The 5,919-nt window shown below is 35.6% G+C and overlaps 1 pseudogene; it reads left to right on the forward strand.

The window, feature by feature from the left end:
• The first annotated feature begins 1,201 nt into the window (after positions 1-1,201).
• LOC129502709 (39S ribosomal protein L15, mitochondrial-like) lies at positions 1,202-1,813 on the forward strand (annotated as a pseudogene).
• Positions 1,814-5,919: the final 4,106 nt, after the last annotated feature.

Below are 5,919 nucleotides of genomic sequence, written 5' to 3' on the forward strand. Positions count from 1 at the left end.
TTTTGAGACAGCATTTTCCTCATGATAGAAACATAACACACCATAGATTTTCTTTTATAAATCTAAAAAAAGTTTTAAAAATAACATCAGATTCTGAATACCACAAATAGGATGGCTATCAATCTTGATGTTTAAGGGCATCTTGACTTTTGAAAGAGGTGAAAATTTTTCATTTTCTTTTTTTTACTTCTGACAAATGAGTTATTGTTTCTTTCCTGGAGATTTTTTTTTTCTTTTTCGAGTGGAGAGAGGTACAAGGCATTTTATGTTACCTTTGCATTTTAAAAAGCTTTATAGGCAGTGAAAAATCACCAGACAAGTTCTGAACCTGACAGAGTAGTACAGTGACAGAGAAAAATAAACCCCAACATCAATAACAAAAGTGATTGATAGGTCAAGGAATTACTAACCTACTAAAAAAAAAAAACAGGCTTAAAAATAGGGTAAATAAATATAATTTGTTTTAGAAAAACAAGGTTTTGCTACTAAGTCATTTGCAGATTAGTCATGATTTGTACATGAATGTGACCCTGAGTTCCTCTAAATTTCTTTTTCTCTATGTTTATCTCTCTTGAATTTGTGGGATGGGGTAAAGAGATGGAGAGGGAAAATAATGAGATATTTTTAAAGTTCTCTTTAGTCCTGCATGAGAATTTTATGGCAGAGTGGATACCATCTCTTCTAGCTATAATCTGTATATGAAAACCAGGTACTCTAATAACCTTCAGTCTCCTCATAGGATTTTTTTAAAGGTGCATTTTATGAGAGGTTAAACTACCAATAAATATTCCCTTTAAAAATTGTGTAAATACATTTAGAAATTATGAAACTAAAGCCACATGTATTAAATAAATAACCAACAATCTATGAACCACAAGCTGACAGTAATATACAGGGTGCTCACTAAATGGGTTACTGTGTATGCGCAGTGAAAAGATGTCACCTTGAAGTATTACTAATTAATTCTTTTTCACCATATTACTTATTGCCAAAATGAAAAGAGTCTTACTATTGAATGATATCCAATATTCTAAAAATAACAGATTCATGGGGGTACTTGGCTGGCTCAGTGAATAGAGCATGCAACTCTTGATGTCAGGGTGGTGAGTTCAAGCCCCATGTTGGGCATGGAGCCTACCTAATATATATATATATGATAGAATTAAGTGAAATTAGGCCCTTGGAGGGTGTTGGCCCTCCAATGGCGGGTCCTGTGCAGGGCGGCAGGGCAAGAACCCTGGACCTGCTCCGGGCCTTGCCCCGTGTGAGCTTGGCCAACCTAAAACTGAATCCAGGCTCCAGGAAACCACTTCAGACGCCAGTATCAGCCTTTGAGTCTCAATAGATTGCAATATCTTATTGATTTGGGTTGAGTGGATCCTACTCAACCTATTGACCTAACTCAACTTGTCAATGGGAGAGGTGTGACCATCCAGCCAATTAAAAGGGATTATGGTGTCCAGCTGGTAGAGGAGAAATTCTGTGCAAACCTGTTCCATTCTTTCTGCGTGGACAACCTATTCCAAAACGAATGCTTCCTCCTGAAGCACTGGTACCGTATTATACCGATGCAAAGAATCGTGGGTACCTGGTGGATCCTGCCAAATTTCCTGAAGCAAGACTTGAACTTGCCAAGAAGTATGGCTATATTTTATCTGATATCACTAAAGACAAGCTCTTCAAAATGCTTAGTACTCGAAAGGATCCAAGGCAGATTTTCTTTGGTCTTGCCCCTGGATGGGTGGTGAATATGACAGATAAGAAAATCCTAAAACCTACAGATGAGAATCTCCTCAAGTATTATAGCTCATGAATTCTCTTTCAAGAAAGCAGAGTTGTAAAAGAGTTCTGGAAGAAAAGGGACTGAAACATACATATTTCTCATGGTCTCATCTTGATTTGTGATTCTCTAGATGTTGATGATAATTTCCCATGTAACCCTATTTCCATTTTTATCTAAAATTGAAATAAAAAGTGCAATAAGCAATGGCTGCATAGAGGAACTGAATCTGTGCCTGTTCTCTCTCTGTTAAAGAAACAAAATCCCTGGTATTCTGCCAGAGGAAGATGATAACTTTTAGGGTATTTCTTGTTCGTTTTTTTCATAGTCTTTTCATCCAGGTCTTGTGTTATCATTGTTGCAAATCAGAGTGATTGTGCAGGTGGAAAGAGATTGATTGCTGGGCCTGTTCGGTCAAGGTTAAAACAGTTACTAATGGTGGCCCATCTTAATAGCCCCAAGGAAGCTCTGCTATCCAGTGTTATGGTGGAAAGCCTTCAACTCTGGATTATTAAGATGTGGGATATGAATTGAAAATTTAAGACCAGTGAATAAGTAGTACAATATTTGCTAGCAAAACAAGCAAAAATTCTAAGTACATTCATATTCTCAACTCATCTGATAGGAATAGATAATGATTAAGCCATTAATCTTTTTCTTGAAGAAGGTAAATTTCTAACTGATATTTTGCTTATTTTGGAGATATTGGAGATCTTTGTTTTTCAGTCATTTTAAATGATTTTTGAAATATTGTTCAGTGATTATGTAACCCATAAAAACAACTGGTAGTATGAAAATAAACTCAGTTAATGTAAAAAAATAGAATTAAGTGAAATTAAAAAAATAACTGACTCATAAAGGAATCTTTTAAACGTTATCTAGCTTGTCCTTCTATCTACAAAGAAAAGCATATTTAAGCAGCAAGGTTACAAGACAGGAAGAGATTAGATTGATTAACTTTTTAAACCCTGAGTGAAAAAAATGTTAAAATGTTCATTTTTATGGCCATAACATCTTTTCTCTGTCTTACCTACATGGAAATTTTACTTTTAATCAACTTTTCAATCATTCTCTTTTTGGTGACGTAGTAAATTCTAACACAAATAAGGCAGGAACTGTATCTTTTGCTTTTCTTTCTCTAAACACCTCAAAATAATAATGCTTGACATTTATATAGCTGTTTAACAAATTTAAACTCTCCTTCATACATTATTTAATTTAACCCTTACTAAAACTTAGGAGTAGATACAGTAATGTCCTAGAGCAACCTGTTTCAGCTCCAGAGAATTGACTGTCAGGTTTTCAGGGATATGCTTACTAAAATGAAATATTAAATTATGTAAACTTACAGTTACATAAATTATATTTGAAATAACTAACTACTACTAACTACTACTCAACTACTAACTACTCAAGATGCATTTCCTAATTTCTTTACCACAGAGTCTATCAATAAGAGCTGTTTCCTTCTACCAAGTAACTACTACCAGCTTAATGTTACTAAAGAGAAAATTGAGTCTTAATAGTGGTAGAAGTGACTTACTTGACACAGTAGGGACTAGAGTCAGGTCTCTAATTCTTATCTATTCTCTTTTGTCAGTTACAAAGTAAACAAATATCGAATACCTGCTATGTGAGAGGCATTATGATTAGAAATATATAGTGAAAGCCTAAAACCTTCTCTCCTTACTCAACAGATGAATTTACTTTCTGTTCCAAAAAGCAAACAGAAACTCTCAGTGCAGGGACACCTGAGTGGCTCAGTGATTGAGTGTCTGCCTTTGGCTGAGGTCATGATCACAGGGTCCTGGAATAGAGTTCCACATCAGGCTCCCCACAGGGAGCCTGCTCCTCCCTCTGCTTATGTCTCTGCCTCTCTCTGTGTCTCTTATGAAAAAATAAATAAAATCTAAAAAAAAAAAAAGGAAAAATAAAAAGTCTCAGGAGGGAGAACTTCAAGTTCCCTCAACTATGTTTGATCTACCTGTGTATTTGCCTCCCCCAATCTTAGGTGATTTATTAGCATTTTTTGATAGTGAGGGGTATTTTTCTATGAAACACTTTCTTCTCTGAGATTCCACAATGTCAATGTGGATTAGTTTGTCTTTCGTACTACAATATCTCATTTGCTTTCTTTCTCATTTCACTGGCCTCTAAATGTTGGACTATGATTAGGGGATCTCATTATGTTTAACAGTATTATAATCTGTCCATCTGTCTGACTATCTGCTTTTCTGTTTATGTGTCATATTAGTGAATCTCTATTCCAGAAAGCTCCCCAGAACTCCAGATCTCTGTCATTGGCCTATTTGATATTTCTACTTGGAAGTCCAAAAAGCATCTCAAAGTTAACATGCCTTAAGCTTAACACTGAGCTCCTGATCTACCTGCTGTCTACCTAATCCATACCGGTTTTCCCATTCAGGCCCCAAATCCTGATTACTTTCCGTCATTCACATCTCAAATCCACCTAAAAGCAAATTCTTTCAATGCTATTTTCAAAACATATGCATAATTTGATTGCCTGCAAACACCCGCATTTCTACCACCTTGGTCTCAAGTGACCATTCAGAAGTTACTTCTATTACACCAGTCAGGGATCCCTGGGTGGCGCAGCGGTTTGGCGCCTGCCTTTGGCCCAGGGCGCGATCCTGGAGACCCGGGATTGAATCCCACGTCAGGCTTCCGGTGCATGGAGCCTGCTTCTCCCTCTGCCTGTGTCTCTGCCTCTCTCTCTCTCTGTATGACTATCGTAAATAAAAAAAAAATTATTACACCAGTCACTTTTTTTTAAAAAACATTAACTAATATATCAAAACCATAACTGGCAGATATATGACTCAACCATTAGTGAGGTTTTAAGATTTATACCTTCTTTTAATTTTGTTATTAATGCTTTGAAGTGTCCCAATTTGTATTTTTTTAAAGATTCATTTACTTATTTGAGAGAGAGGGAGAAGGAGAGTCCCAAGTAGACTCTGCACTGAGCATGAAGCCTGACATGGGGCTTGATTTCATGACCCTGAGATCATGACCTGTGCCAAATCCAAGAGTCAGATGCTTAGTTGACTGCACCACCCAGGTGCCCCTAACACATAGAAAATTTTAATTGCAGACAAAATAATATTCCATTGAGTTTCTCAACAGATCTCTATCCTAGGATTAATGACTGCTAGCAGCAACCTGGATTTAGAATTTTCCCCACAATGTCTTACTTTTATAAAATAATGACAGAAATGCTACTATGTCATTTTATATAGTCCATATAACAGTATTAGGTTAATTCATTTAGTTAAAATACTTACCAGTACTTATCCAAAGAGTTGAGATATCCTGAGGAATAAGACAACACTCTAAGGGCTCTCTAGCAGAGGCATTTAACAAGGCATGGTTACTTAAAGAGAATCACTGGCCAATTAGGACACTAAAACTACTGTATTCAGTACAATGTAATGACATAAGAAACATCACAATTACTTTAAAAATATAATTATCACAATGCATACCTGAGTGTTCACTTAACACATATTCATTGAGCAACTTTTCCAGTTTTGTCGGGAAATGATTGATATGTATCACTGTGTAAGGTTAAGCTGTACAGTCTAATTTGATTTGTCTATATTGCGAAATGATTACACAATAAGTTCAGCTAACATCCACCTTCTCATATAAATAGACTAACAGGAAAAGAAAGAAGAAAAGAAAATCTTTTTATTCTCATAAGAACTCTTAGGTTTTATTTTCTTAACAACTTTCCTGTATGTCACACAGCAATGTCAGCTGTATGCTGTCATCATGTTATATATATTATAAATAGTCATCATGTCGTACATTACATCCCTAGTGTTCATTAACTTATAAGTGGAAGTTTATACCTTTTCGCCATCTCCCTCTGATTACCTCTACCCACCCTCCATTTCTGTTAACCATAAGTCTTATCTCTTTTTCTGATTTCTTTTTTCTTTTTTTAAAGATTCTATACATGAGATTATACAGTATTTGTCTTTCTCTGACTTATTTTAGTTAAATTAATCCCTCAAGGGCCATGTTGTTGAAAATGGTACAGATTCTTCATTTTTAAAAAAAGATTTTATTTATTTATTCATGAGAGACGCACCGAGAGAGGCAAAAACATAGGT

This window comes from Nyctereutes procyonoides, unplaced genomic scaffold (assembly GCF_905146905.1).
Source record: "Nyctereutes procyonoides isolate TBG_1078 unplaced genomic scaffold, NYPRO_anot_genome, whole genome shotgun sequence".
NCBI lineage: Eukaryota > Metazoa > Chordata > Mammalia > Carnivora > Canidae > Nyctereutes > Nyctereutes procyonoides.